General features: G+C 36.9%; 2 protein-coding genes across 3 annotated transcripts in view; one reads left to right on the top strand and one right to left on the bottom strand.

The window, feature by feature from the left end:
* LOC137295402 (RNA transcription, translation and transport factor protein-like) overlaps positions 1–16,227 on the top strand; it is a 97,536-nt gene that overhangs the window by 46,409 nt on the left and 34,900 nt on the right. The gene's annotated exons all lie outside the window — the stretch shown is intronic.
* Positions 1–16,227, bottom strand: part of LOC137295400 (lysosomal-trafficking regulator-like) — an 83,417-nt gene that overhangs the window by 62,898 nt on the left and 4,292 nt on the right. The gene's annotated exons all lie outside the window — the stretch shown is intronic.

Below are 16,227 nucleotides of genomic sequence, written 5' to 3'. Positions count from 1 at the left end.
GGTTTATATTTTTGCTGTTAACTAAACAAAAAAATAACAACTCACCTGACAGAAACGTACACGAACTATGCTATGTGCAGTATGGTATATAGTTCTATTAAGTCAAACTTGTCACAAACATAGTCTAGCCGTGTGTGCTCAGATTCATATATGACACAAGTCATACTGCTAATAGTGTCCCATAACCTCACCTCTTGTGTCAGTACAACTGTCCCGGAGAAAAATACAACCTCATACACAGGGGCTATGCTGCTGTGAACAATATAAAGTTTAGAGAAGTACAATGGCAGTATTTTTAAGCGTGCATGCGTGCATCCATGTGTGTAGGGGAGAGCGTGTGCATAAAATTTTCATGTGACCTCTCTAATTTTCATTGCTACTCGTACGTGACCCTAATGGATACAGAAAGTATCTATTGGCTCTAACCTGCTGAGAATGCTATCCACTGTATGATAAATATCTATCTTTAATTTATTTCATAAGAGGTACAGTATGACTGAATATCACATGGACAACTAGAGTGAGTGAATTTAGTTTCATAGCATTTTCAGCAATATTCTAACAAATACCACAGTGGGGGACACCAGAAATGGGCCTGACACATTGTATCCATGTGGGGAATCGAAACCAGGTCTTCGGCATGATGAGCGGATGCTTTAAACACACAGCAACCCCACCATCATTTGGACAACAAGAGATGGGTGACTGACACAAAACAATATATCCACAAAATAATCACTCCAACAACAAACATAAAAATCTGTTCTGTAAAAGAGTACCAGCACCACAATCCAAATCTAAGAATTCCCTTGGCCTAACAATAAATCAGGTTCACATGATGTCCAATGGGGAGGCCAATGAGGCAGTATAGCTGGCCTTGGTATATGACAATGATCGTGATAACAAGCTATACACCCTGTTCAGCAGTGGATACAGACTTATAACACACTTGACCAAACCAAGGACACTAAACTCTTTTGAATGAAGCAGCAATGAAGTGGATAAATCACTTCACAGAGTCTTGATTTCCCAGGGCCAAACTTTGTGATAATTCAATAGTTCCTACAAATCCTTTCTCTCGATGTGCTATAGGTGAACTACCTGTCCGTTACGGATATCCAACATATTGCTCTTCATCTTTCATTTACAGTCTCTTCATGTCCATGTTTGATAACTCTAGTGATAGAAATACTAGAATATAAGTATGTTTTTTTTTTCGCATTAAAATGACACACTTTTCTGTTTGGCAAATGGCAATGGAAAACAATTAAGTTTGTATTTAGGCATAAGACAATCAAACATGACATATTTATTCTATATGCTTTTAGCAATATTCTAGCATTATCATGCAGGAGTCACCAGAATTTGTACTGGTATAAATCTTATTCAACGTTTTTTTCTGAACATACTGCTAATATTATTTTTATAAGCTGTCATAGTACTTTGGCGAACATTGCTCCTATACTTAATGTAGAATTAGGACAATCATAGTGCTCAAGTGATCATACCTTTCATTCTTTAACAAAGACTTATAAACTGTAGTGGTTAGGTGATCATAACTCACAGACTTTAACACACACTTACATCCATCATAGTGCTCAGGGGATCGTAACTTTAAATCTTTAACATATAGATTTATGACAAAACAATGTTCAGGTGATCATAAAGATGATACTTTAACACACACTTATGACCATCACAGTTTTTATGTGATTGTAACTCCCATACATTACATAGCTTAATGACAATCATAGTGCTACAGCTGCTTTGTGGAACAGTGTTCTGTTCAATTTCTGGCAGCCATGTCTCATGTAGAGAAGTATTTCTCAGATGGCACATGATTACATAATTGTCACTATCATGACAGTAACATAGAAACGCATTGAGCTATAGGCATGGCGAGAGAGAAGACAGATGGCTTGGCCTCCTAGACATGGACAAGTACAGCACCTCTTCAGTGAAGTCTATGTTTGATGTTATTATTTAAGCAAACCTGATTGACGTCAAGCTGACGTCATTATATTGTTTACACTGGCGTCTCCGATTCTCACGGTACTTGCGAATATCAGCTGAAAAGTGATACAAAACAGTTCTTTTCGTATGTATGCTTGTTGTTTTTAAATGAAGAGATCCCCCTCTAACATTTGCATCTATCAACTGCTTGATCCATCAAGTGTATTGTCTCACTTGAGCTTGATGAAATACATGGTCGTCCGCTGCTGACTTCTCGAGGTGTCTCCTATTCTTGCGGTACAACAAGAAAGTAACGTTACTAAGTCTAAGGTAGAAGAATCTTATCGGGAAGGGCGGGGGAAAGTTATGATTTTTCCAAGTTGGTTAAAACTCACGAATATTCGCAAAATTTTGATAATTCACAGACTTGGGTCACTTCCTAGTTACTGGTCAATGATGTAAACAACCGCTAAGTATCATGCATAGACGACCTCGGCAGTAAATGCGTTTACCGCGGGAATAGGAGATGGCCCTATACATGTCATAGTATTGTTGACATAACGCTGTTTTTTGTAGTGAAAATATAATTACTTTTCTTGACAAAATGGACATGTTTTGGTTTTTAAAAGATTTTTGGGGTAATTACATAATATACCAATTTCACACTGGTAAATTTGGTCAATACCTGCTTTTATGGACCCACAAAAAACAATATTAACCTCAGACTTCATCCTTGGTCAAAATTACTTTCAGCAGATCCATAAAAACAGGTACTGACCAAATTCACCAGTCTATAATTGGATAGTGTCACATCAAAGTCATGGGAAGAACACAACCTGGATTCTTCAAAGACAAGAAAATACCAACACCTGGGGGACTATCTGTACAAATTGCACAGCTAACTGAAATATCTGATGTAGGTTATCTTTCAGTTATCAGTGGAAGATGTGTAACACCAACTGTGAACAGTGACATTTTGTTTGGTGATGAACTAGTTATATTCATGATATACCTGTAATTCAAATAGTGGCTTCCATTATCAAACCATTCAGTTTAATCGAAGAAATTTTTGTAACAACCCCAGAATAGGGTCCAGGGTCCATATTCCTAAAGCATTTGTATCATTACAATTATCTTAACTCCTAACTTTATCATAGGTTTCCAGACGTTGTAGCTCTGTGATGTGGTAGTGGTGAAATGGGGTGTAATGATGTACTTAAGAATATTTCGCTCATATGATGGCATGCATGCATGTGTGTGTATGTGTGGCTGCTTGTACTAGCCCACTAAGATACCATACTGTAGTTATGCTAGTATTCCCCATTCACAAACATCATAATGACACCAAGCTGACCAGGACTCGATTTCTCAAAAAACAAAAACTTAAGTTTTCACTCAAATCTCAAACTGAGTTTCACAATTTGAAACAGCTGAATTTTTAACTCAACTGCATTTCTAAATATAAAACCCAAACACCTTAAGTAATCTATCCACGAAACTCACTTTTTAAATATAGTTTGAGTTTTGTGCTGATTTCAGTTCAAAGAATTTTCTCAAATTTGAGAAAAATCTCAGACTTATGTCCAAACTCAGACTTAAGTTTGTTTTGAGAAATCAGGGCCTGTCCATGCTGTACTCATCAATGCCAAATGCCACAGAGGGACCAACAAGTACCATATTTTAACATCTCTTGGTATGATGCGGTTGGGGATTGAACCTGCAATCTACCACTCTCCAAGCTGGCGCACGAACCACTATATCACCAAGGTGGTTTGTACCACTTAAAACCACTTTGTGCATCTGGAGCTGGAGTTCTAGTCATTTGCTCTGTTGTATTTGAAACTTGGGTAAAGTTATAATTCCTGAAATCAGGGTGTTGACAAAGACCCACTGACATTTATGTTTTAATTTGAACACTGCCATGCATGCATCATCAGAAAGAAGTTTCATATCTCTAGACTTTCCAAGCTGATAATGCCTGAGCTGTCAACCCCAGTTTCTCACTGCCATTTTCACATCAGTATTCACTGAGCTGGTTAACCACATGTGACACTCATTCATAATGACCCTAGGCGTTTTAAGACCTTGTACTAGGGAGCTGGGCTGTTTGGATATAACAAGCTGCTCAGAAAGAATACCTTAACCAATTAAATGAGCTCTCATTACCTGAATGCTGTCCCACCTCACCAACTTGTGAAGATCTGTGTTAGAATTGATCTTCAGTACCATATGCTTGTCATAAGAGGCAACCAATGGGATAGGGTGGTCAGACTCACTGACTTGGTTGACACACGTCATTGGTTTGCAATTGCACAGATTGATGCTCATGCTGTTGATTACAGGACTGTCTGGTCCAGACTAGGTTATCTACAGACAGGTGTCATGTGACTGGAATACTGCTGAGTGCGGCATAAAATTAGTCACTTATCCACTTCACCATGACAATAAACTATGTGCTGTGACTAAACTGTCACTGTTTGTACAATGTCCCAGTGAAAGTACCCAATCCTCGTACCAAATCGTTATTCCCTTGCATCTGATAAGTTCAGCCGTCAGGAAACGCAGAACCTCTACCAGATGCCAATATACACCAGAGACACCAATACACACCAACCTCTAAAAGAAAATCCTTCCTGTGCTACGTCAAAAATAGGAGCACATTATGATGAAACATAACTTCCATGTCATGACTGCTGATAAATGAGGAAACAGTAAGCAGTTTCTACTTTGAGATTGGGGTTCCATCATGCAGTCTGTTTGTCTCACGAAGAGAATGATGACTTGAAAAAACAAATCAAAATCGGGAACAGTCTATTACATATCAGTATAATACATGACAATCAATACCTTGCACCCAACAATATTTGCTGTTTATTGTTTTTGTACCATTCACTGGTAACAGTGAAAAAAATAAAGAAACGAATCCCATCCCTCCAAATCATTTCCATGGAAACCCAGAGAATGATAAATCACAAAAACCTGCAAACAGCAACAGGCACCACTTTGGGTTCTGCCTCCCAAATCTGCCAAGTTTTGCTAACAGATATTAAGAAGTAATCGAGTTGTGCTCTGGAAGTGAAAAGCATATCTGACTGATATTTCGACTACATTTTGCAGAAAAATATTGAACAGTTTTAGAGTTATGCTCTGAGAACGAAGCCCACCCTTCCCATTAGACTAAGACCAAAACGCTTCCATGGAAACTAAACAAAATGAAAATGCAAAAAATCTGTCAATAGCAAGAGGCAAAACCTTAGGTTCAGTTTACCATATCTACCACCTTTGGTCTAAAAATACTGAATGGTTTTTGCCCCGGAAAGAAAATGATTACAGACATACTATATTCCCCCGCATTACATGCCGCAGGGGATAAAAACTTTTTTTTTTCACGTTTATCTCTACAATTTATGTAGTTGATATGCAAAAGTGTGAAATACCTGATAAAGTAATAGGTCAATGAAAGTAGGGAAGAACACAACATACATATCAATATCCAACCCTGTCGATCTTCAGGTGATCATTATACGTAACATTTACTATGATGCTTTTCTGTGGATATCATACATCATACTCTTTTACATATCTAACATAAATTTCATGAAAGAAAGACAAAAAGCATAAAATATCTTTGGGATGGTCCCTTGTATCAATAGGCAGTACATGCACTTCATGCGAAGTGAGTTGACTTTCTGTCGTCATACCTGGCTGAGCGAGTTAATTGCCATCTATAGTCTGATCTATTGTTTTCAGCAGCTATTCATATTTTTTCTAAGTTTTGCCCAATTTTACAAGTAAACATGCTTTTGTGGATATGCTTACACCCATCCCACTGAATGACCAGTTACAGCGAAGTGGGTTATTTTGACTTATCCTACTTGCACTTGTGTAAACTTGAGGCATTCAGTTTCTGACAGTACTTTATTTTCCCTTTTGTCCAGTCCTTTTGGAGATACATCACTGACTGAAAAGACATGCTGCTCATCCAAGGTGAAACAGTTGATTTTAAAAGTGTATTTTTTCTGTCAAGGGAAAGACTATGTAGGGTTGTTACATCAGACAGTTGTCTGAAAAATCAAGACAGACAGACAAATCATTCAATTGAACTCAGAAAATGTGTACTTGTAACTGACTATAAGGAGACCAATAAGAAGTTAGCAATTGGACTGGAAAAGGTGAAAGAATTCTCCATGTTGGCTGTGCTTATCTGGGCTTCCTCAGAGGCTGTGACCTCTTCATTTGAACCAAAGCCAAAGCCAGCAGGGACTACCTCAGAAATATGAATGGCAAGGTGTTTCTGGAGGGGGTGAAAAATAAATCGGTCCCTAATTGCCATCTTGTCCATCATTATCATGGACAATATCACTGTGTTCAGGATGAAGACAGCAAGGCCCCAACATCTAAAAGAGTAAAAGCAGATGTGGCGAAAAGGCTGCAAAGGATGATGATGTCCCTACCTTGAAGGACTCCAAAGCCACGACTCGAGGTAATTACCATATCAAGCAAACCATCATTAAGGTCAAGGTCATGCTGTCTTACAACTTCCTCTTTACCACTATGATCTGAACTCAAATGAGTGGGGTGTCGTAGAGGGTGATAATGGACGATTAAATACACCTACTAAATTGCGGGACATACAATATTGGCATTTAACACATTGTTCCTGATTTTGAATTCTTCTGCAAATCAATGTTCTCATTTGGAAACAAACAGACTGTTGTAATTTCCTTTCCTGTCAGAATTAGGCAGAGTAGATGCTGATTTCTGATGGAGAGAGAGTGAATATTATTACCTTGCTGAATGCTGTATCAGCAAATTTGGCACCATTCATGGCAATCAACAGCTTGAATGAAATTAACAGACTTTCAGGCAATTTATCATGGTAATGAAGGCCATGGTACGTCACATATCAAGAGAAAATGTTGGAAAAGTCTGAGGTTTTCCAATGAAAGCATGGCAGGTAAGAGTAAAATACTTTGAAAAATCTGAAACAAAATGTAGCTAAGAATATTCAAAGAATACAAAGGAAAAAAGTGGGCGACAAAATTAGACATACATAAATGATATTGTAACTACTGGCATTTCAGATTTGTAAAGCTTGTAGGCGTTAAACAGTCTGAAGTTACACATTTCAACCTACTGCGTCATAGCTTGAAACATATTTCCCACTGACATGAAATATGAAAATACATAAAACATAAGTCCAAGGAAGAGACTTTCAAGTAAAAAACATCAACGACACGTCCCAGCAGTGACAATCTATGTTCATCCCCTTTATCTCTGAACATATTTTAGCGAAGACAAAGTAATGTTAAAGTTCCTCGGAGGCGAGGTACGGTGAAATTGTTTATTATCCATATGGTGGAACACAACAAGTGTCATAGATATTATATTTGCACATGTGCACATACCACTTTTGCATAACAAACATTTTTTCTTCAGTTCGTGACGTCATTAAACTACTGAACAACATCAATGAATAGGGCTGTCACACTTGCTTTCAGTGTTTCATAGCACAAATGTACATGAAAAATGTGGACAATAAAGAAATTATAACACATGCAACTGTGCCACACAACTTACATATGAAGCTTGTGTATAATTATGTACTTCATGAACAAAATTTCACAGTTGTTTTGTGAAAGTCACACGGCACACTTTTTGCGTTTAATCTCTATAACATATATGTTCCTATTTATTACTCTATAATACGATATGTTACATCATGTGACCTGCAGGTTAGGGGACAGATGATGCTCCCTTAATCTCCACAATTCCCAGAATACAAACAATATTTTTCAGTATATCACCTCTTAATAGAGACAGAACACATCACTAAATGTTTCTTGTTTATGTCCAAACTGTTGACATGTACTACTACTAAGAATTAAAAGAAGATTAATATACAGTTTCATTCATATTTATCTGTAATGCTACATGAACTACCGTAACATGTTATGTCACATGTTTGATTATATTTATTGCCACATTTTGATGGTATTTTCTAACAAGAGACTCGAGCTACTTCTACTTTTCATCATTTCAGCTTCAATATTTTAACTAGCATTAGAAAACTGTAAAAAACAGGGAGAGATGTCACATTACTTCAGACAAATTATGATAATCTATAGTCAACTCTCCTTAACCCCACACTTGTGGTTGCAGAGAAATATGTCAGACTAACAAGAATGTCGGAATGATGTATTTGTGTGAAAGTATCAATGCTTACTAAATGTCATGATCTTCATTGTATGTAAAAATAATCAAAGACACAAAAATAATAACAATACATATTAGAAGACTGTAAACAACAGAGAGAAATGTCACATTTCTTCTGACAAATGATGACAATGTATTCAGCACCAGTCTCAACTGACAGCGTTGAACTTGCTGAAGCTGAAATATTATTTCAGTATGGCAGATCTGAATTCAGCTTTTTTTAGTTGTCTTACCAACACCTTTAACATTGCCAAATGTTACTATCTAATACTAGTCAAGGGACTAACGTAAAGTTTCTTTAGTCTGATCTGTTTGAAAAACACCAAATGTTTGCCATGTTTATACTGTTACTGTCAGTTTTATTCAGTTCACAAACATTAACCCAGTCAGAAACAGTTCAAATACAGTCATCCAATGCTGTAAGAAGATGAAGACTACCATTACTGGATGTTTGGCAGTCCAGCAAATTTAGTAGGCATCTGACTACCATGACTGCTGAAGACAACAAAAGTGACTGCAGTTCAAGAATGGACTGGCATCAGCTGAAAGTCTACATGTTAGATGCATGTGCTTGCTACCACTGTTACTAGAGCTCTAACAAAAAAAAAGTAACATCACATTCAAGACATCTCATAATTCAAACATCTTTCAGCTTACAATGACAAGCCTGATGTACAAGTGTGAAGACTGATAATGATAGTAATGACTGTAATTGTGTTAGTCATACAGGAACTGAAACAAACATACCATATTTTCCTCCAGATAATTTTACCAAATAGAAATATATAAACTGGGGTATCCAATACAGGAAGTTTAGATAACCAGAGTTTCAGATTCAGAAAATGAAGTACCTCTCTTGCCTCCTTTTTAATTTGTTTTATGAAGAATCATTTTTCCTTTAAGATATGTTCATTTCAGGTCAAAATGTTAGTCTACGATATGGTCTACTCACATGTACAGGCGATACAGACTGCTACCAGTTAGTTCCTCAAGATCAATACGAGGTACATGTATATAGATCACATCACAGGACCTTCCATACTGAACAGGAAACAGGGGTAGGACCGTTTATCTCTACAGTGTGATCAAGAATGAGGAGTTCATTGGTTACAATCAATTCATCACAACCAATCATCATCCAATCAACCACCAATGATATGTGAAATGTGCTACTCTAATAAAGACCTAAAACAGGAAAACTGACTCCCCAAAAGTCCTACTAGTATATTTTTTTTAACTGAGACAGGACTTGAAGTGTAATTCATAACTTTCTGTAGATCATACAAGGAATAATGACGGTGCCATGAATAACTTACACCGACATATTAATGTACATTTTTCACCATCCTGTCTATGATTGATTATTGACACACACCATTTATTATTATAACAGTGCTGAACCAAAATCAATGTTGTTTGTATAATCCTTTATCAAAACACATCATTAAAAAAAACAGCAAATCCATCCTTCACTAAACACATACCACTCAACAGAAGTCAAGGAACACCAGGCACATGGCATGACAATAGTTATTTGACATCGCATGACGCACAGAATAACCCTTGCATATGAAGCACATGTCATAGTAAGTGATCGCCGATGGAAAAACAGTCAATGTTAAATAATGTCCACATTCATATTTAAATAACAACACTGCAGGCAGTTAAAAGAGATGCAATAACAAAAAACACAAGAAAAATTGAAAATAACTTACCAATACATAACAGTCTCTAGTGGTAGGCCATTAAAATATACACATTTTGGGAAGGACATGAAAAGAAGTGCAAGGTCACTAGGAGTTATGACAAGATCAGAGGAAGGTAATTACTTTCAGTACATTAGCATTAGTGGATCTGAGCCACCTACACCAGTACTAAATTATTGATACTTAACATTCTGACATGCCACAATGTGTGCATCTATAAGTTCACCTTGGACCATACACATTTGGATCTAAAATATTCATGCAGAATGAGGGTTCAAGATAGTAAAAACATTTAATAACTTGTAAAGAGTGAGTGAGTATGCTTTTATGATATTACTTTTAAGAATAGTCCAACAATATGACAGCAGGAGACACGAAAGGTGAGCTTCACAATTGTTGTGCCCACATGGGGAATCAAACCTAAGATATAAGCAGATCTTGTCAGTGGATGTCACGACAACAAGTGTAGACTGACTGATAGACGAAGAATGAATCAGCTACTGTAACAACTGTGTTCTACCGTCTCACCACTCCAGTGTACTCACATGTTAGTGCGGACATGAACACGCAGCAGTTAATAACCAGTAATAGTCACTGCTTCAGTAGACATTTTATGAATTTACAGATTTCATTCAAAACACTTACAGAGTTATATCTTCATGTCTGTTGAAATTCATCTGGTAACTCTGTCTCCCCTTCCGAAACTGTTACTGGCTGGAAGAATCACTGTAGCATGACCATGTCATGTGACACATCCAGACCAGCAGACATGTCATTATTAACACTCACACAGTATCATTATGAGTATGAGACAAAAATGAAGCTTTAGCCTTGAAACTCTGAAATACCACTGGTCTGGGGAAGACTCTGTGAAGCGTGACAACATCAAGTGACCAAAACCATCAAGACAGGATATGTCATTCAAAAGACTCATAGCTAGGTATTTATATGCACAATTAAAAGAGTAATTCCATGGTCTCCTTTTCTTGAACTTCACTGGTCTGGGAGAGCATCATGGTGAATCACGTGACTGCAGCATGTGACCATCACTATATCACTCAAAACACTCCATGTATTTATAACAATGTGAATAATTATAACACTGAGTGCTTAAAACGAAAATGGCATTGTTAAACCTGGTATACAAAAAAGAATGTGTGGAAGACATCGTCTGAAAAGATGGTGGATTCAGAAAAGAAATAGCCAAGACAATGTGAACAAAAATCACTGTGTCATTTAAAAAAAATTAATTCAAATTCATTCAATAACATAATTTTAGCTAACTGGGTGAATAAAGACCTAAGAACTATTGATTTCACTTGAAAAGCTGATGGAGACTGGGCGATATAGAAAGGCTTTTTTCAAGACAAATCAGAAATAGTAGTTTGACAAACATTTTTCCTTGGGAGTATTCAGAATAGATTGCATTTTCTGGCTGCTGAGACTGGATGATTTTTTGGTATGGTTCTATTTTATCGATTCAATAATAAACACAGACTTTCAATACATAGTGCTGTATTTTAACATCATTACTTATGCTGAATGTGACAACAGATACTTTCAAATAGGTGGCATATAGTGACATATATACCTTTGTCACCGAAAACCTTGGGCTTGTTCTACTCGAAAAAAAAAACCCTAGGAAGTAATCTTTATTGTTTCAATGGCTGTAAGTCCAGAATGTGCATACATTTACATGTAATAACTATTAATGAGGGGCTAGTTAATTCTTAAAAGAAATATATTTCTAGAGAAATCAGAGGGAAAACATTTGGTTCTGTGTAAGCTGAACAGCAATATATTGACAGGATGTCCTAGTATCTTGACACCTAGCTCAGTGTGTAGCTGATACTGAAGAGGACTTCACTTGAAAACACTTGAAGATGAACTTTGTGTGACTGTATCCCAAATACAGGATTTATGGAAATGATGTGACAGGGAAAGAGGATATGCAAGAATTGAAAGTTTCTGGCAAAGTCAAAGGATGCAATGTTAAACATCAAATCAAAGTGCTCCGACATGTTAGAGTATCCAGGCCGCTCGCTCTCAAATATATCTCACGAATCACACTAAGCAATAATAAAGCCAATATAGAACAAACTTTTTGGGTAACAACTTCTGTATCTTGAATGTGACATTTCAATACAGATACTTCTGCCATTGTCAAGTAAGAGGGGAGGTAAAAGAATCTGTATCAAAATGTAGCATTCAGGAAATAAAGAAGTTGTTATCCATAAGGTTTGTTCTTTACTGTATATGTACACTTCTGAAATAGCACTCAAACAAATATTAAAGCCATATGGCAGCATAGATTTGTTCAGACAACCTTGAGGGTGATATTATGAGCACTGATACTCAATGTTACTAGGATACGATGCCATGCAACAACCAGTGAACCTGACCACCACATCCCATTAGAGTCATGCTGCGACAAGTAAGGTTGTTAAATCCCACCTGGATCAGACTTTTCGACATATACACAAATGAGAACAAGGCATGTGATCCTACTCTGATCTATTTCTGGCTGCAAATATATAATTTGGATCACAAATATCTGGTATTCTGCTGCTTCAAGTTTCATTTCACTGAACCTTTTCACATAAACAACAACATCTGCCGACAGTTGTCAAAGTAAAAATTTTTCAGTGAGTGATGTGCACAGACCAAATCAGCTGATATTATTGAATATTTTTCTAGGATAACACACTGCTATCAGTACTGGTATTTGAAACAGAATATTTTGATTAAAAATAGCTAAAAACAGCTGGTACTAAACATATTTTAACGAACCAATGTCAGGGACTTACATAACACACAAATATGCATCCTGTCACACAAATGTAGAGAATGGGCACAGTGAACCCCCCCAAAAAATGGATCTGGACCGTCACAGGCATCCTAACAGGAACGCAATCACAGGGAACTGATGACCTGGACTGTCACACGCATCGCAACAGGAACACAATCACAGGGGAATTAGGGCCTGGACCATCACAGGCATCCCAACAGGAACACAATCACAGTGGACTGAAGGCCTGGACTGTCACAGACATCCCAACAGGAACAAAATCACAGTGGACTGGGGAAAAAGTCTGTCAAAGACCTTGTCATGACCTTGCTCTGTGGGTACGTACTGGGTCCATCACCAGTACTGATGGGGGTATATGTTAGAATGACTACTTCGAGGTGTATGTTAGAACGACTACTTCACCTGAGAGAAAATAACTGCAATGTATTTAGATAATTGACGAGTGAAAACACAGTTGTATCCAATATATCTCAACTGACTTTGACTTTAGAAATATCAAATAATAATACATAAAGATTTCTGCCATAAGGTGAAAGTGCAGAAGGCTGTAATAGAAACATACTAACCTGCCTTGTATTTGCTTACAGTAAGAGGAAGATGTTTTCGGCAAATATATTTTCAAGCAAGTCCATGTCCCAGTTAAGGGTGTTTATTCATTGTTTTGAAGTAACCTCTACATGCCATCTTCTTATCTAGAATATTTAGCTTCTTTCACAAACAGATCTCCCTGATGTGCAGGCACATTTTCTAGTCAATAAAGCAGGGTAATCACACGCCATCTTAAGTTGATGATATATTGATAGCAATGTGTATTTAGTATCTCACCCATTGGATGAATTTAAACATATTTAAGTCATGCAATAATGGGTTTCATTTGGAATTAACATGTACTTGCATCTGAACGAGTTGAAGGAATGAGTAAGAGAGTGAGTTGAGCTGTAGTCCATCTCCTGTGATTCGACAAGATGAAATCTTAAACAAGACAAAATCCTAAACAAGATAAGTGAATGAATGAATGAGTAATATTCCAGCTATACGTCCCTCATTTGTAGATAATCGAGTCTGCACCAGACAATCCATAGACCAACAGCATGAGCATCAGTCTGCACAATTGAGAACCGATGACATGTGTCGACCAAGTCAGTGAGCCTGACCACCTGATCCCATTAGTCGCCTCTCATGACAAACGCAGTCCCCTTTTATGGCAAGCATGGGTTGCTGAAGGCCTATTCTACCCTGGGATCTTCACCAGTGTCTATTCTAGAACTGAACATCTAGGGGGGATATGTCGCCCCCTCACAAAAAAAAGAGGGGGCATTTGGAAAATGTGGGGGGAATACCTGAATTACCGTCTTTCAAAATAGTGTGGATGTACGAAACTTATTGTAACCGCCACCAGTGAAAATATTGCTCATTTTATTTTGACTACAGTAGTCATATATCATAGCATATAATAACATATATTTTAAACTATACAGTGTTCATTACTTTAAAAATATTTTGCTCTTAGTCACTATTACAGTTCATACATACCTATTTACACACAATAAATCCACCCAAAAAGAATACATAATCCTGTCCGGTTGCCATTTGCAAAATGACATGTGCCAATACAATCAGCTGTTTCTGGTGACATCACATATAGTGAAGAGTGTGATTGCTCACTACTGTTTTTAACACGACATAAGCAGTACAAGTAAATAAACAAGGATATTAAATGGTCAGGTTGCTGTTGTTTCAACGTTTGCACAAACACTTTTTGAAGGCACCTATTCAAAACAATTATAATTAATGCATGAAGCCTATGAGTGAATGATGTATGTTCAGAGCGTTCATAGTTTATACAGTACAAACAGATTAACATCGTGGCAATGTTTGATGACTGGGAGATGTTGTATCAAGGAAACATATTAAACGGATGGATTAAAACCCCCAGGAATGAACGATCATAAATACCAACGATATTGGAGATGAATTTCACTTTTTGTTTATCTGCTCTACTTTGACCCAAGAAAGAAAAAATATATTAACAGCTATTTCTGTAGAAACCCTATTGTATACAAAATGAACTAACTGTTTTTGCTTAAACAAACTAGGAACAATCAGGAAATTAGCAATATTCTGCAAAATAATAATGTCTCATTATAAGCAATGCCACCACAGAAGAAAACCGATAACACACGAGTGTAAATGTAAATTTTTTTACTAACTGTATGTACATATGGCTCATGCCTGCAACCAAGCGATATGTATATATGAACATTTTATGTACTATAAATGTATTTAAGTAATACATTGTGATGTAATCTTGTACCTCTTATGTCACAGACTAGAGTGCAAATAAAGTTCAGTTCAGTTCAGTCAAACGTGTGTTTTTCAGAGACAACCAATCAGGGTCAATGAAATTGTCACACGACTGCACCGATAAAGACATGATGCTCAAAAAGCCTTTAAACTTTGACATGCTTGACGTGTGAAAATAAGAGTTTGACAACTTTTAAAATTTTAACATGTGTTTTCAAACTTTAGTTTGCCATTTAGACTTACTACACTATCTGCCAGCCACTCAATACAACTTCTTGGCCCAGCACACAGTTAATCTCTGCCATTACTACAAAACTGATTTATTTAATTTTTACGGTATTTTTCTTATCATAAAGCCATAACAATGTTACGTTCTCACACTAGATACTATACACACACAAACAACTTGATACCTTTACAAATAGGTCATGTGGTAAACTGTACTGTCCTGTCACTGACTCACATAACAATGTTACGTTCTCACACTAGATACTATACACACACAAACAACTTGATACCTTTACAAATAGGTCATGTGGTAAACTGTACTGTCCTGTCACTGACTCACATAACAATGTTACGTTCTCACACTAGATACTATACACACACAAACAACTTGATACCTTTACAAATAGGTCATGTGGTAAACTGTACTGTCCTGTCACTGACTCACATAACAATGTTACGTTCTCACACTAGATACTATACACACACAAACAACTTGATACCTTTACAAATAGGTCATGTGGTAAACTGTACTGTCCCGTCACTGACTCACATAACAATGTTACGTTCTCACGCTAGATACTATACACACACAAACAACTTGATACCTTTACAAATAGGTCATGTGGTAAACTGTACTGTCCCGTCACTGACTCACATAACAATGTTACGTTCTCACGCTAGATACTATACACACACAAACAACTTGATACCTTTACAAATAGGTCATGTGGTAAACTGTACTGTCCCGTCACTGACTCACATAACAATGTTACGTTCTCACACTAGATACTATACACACACAAACAACTTGATACCTTTACAAATAGGTCATGTGGTAAACTGTACTGTCCCGTCACTGACTCACATAACAATGTTACGTTCTCACGCTAGATACTATACACACACAAACAACTTGATACCTTTACAAATAGGTCATGTGGTAAACTGTACTGTCCTGTCACTGACTCACATAACAATGTTACGTTCTCACACTAGATACTATACACACAC

This window comes from Haliotis asinina, chromosome 8 (assembly GCF_037392515.1).
Source record: "Haliotis asinina isolate JCU_RB_2024 chromosome 8, JCU_Hal_asi_v2, whole genome shotgun sequence".
NCBI lineage: Eukaryota > Metazoa > Mollusca > Gastropoda > Lepetellida > Haliotidae > Haliotis > Haliotis asinina.
This window is presented reverse-complemented; position numbering and strand designations above follow the sequence as displayed.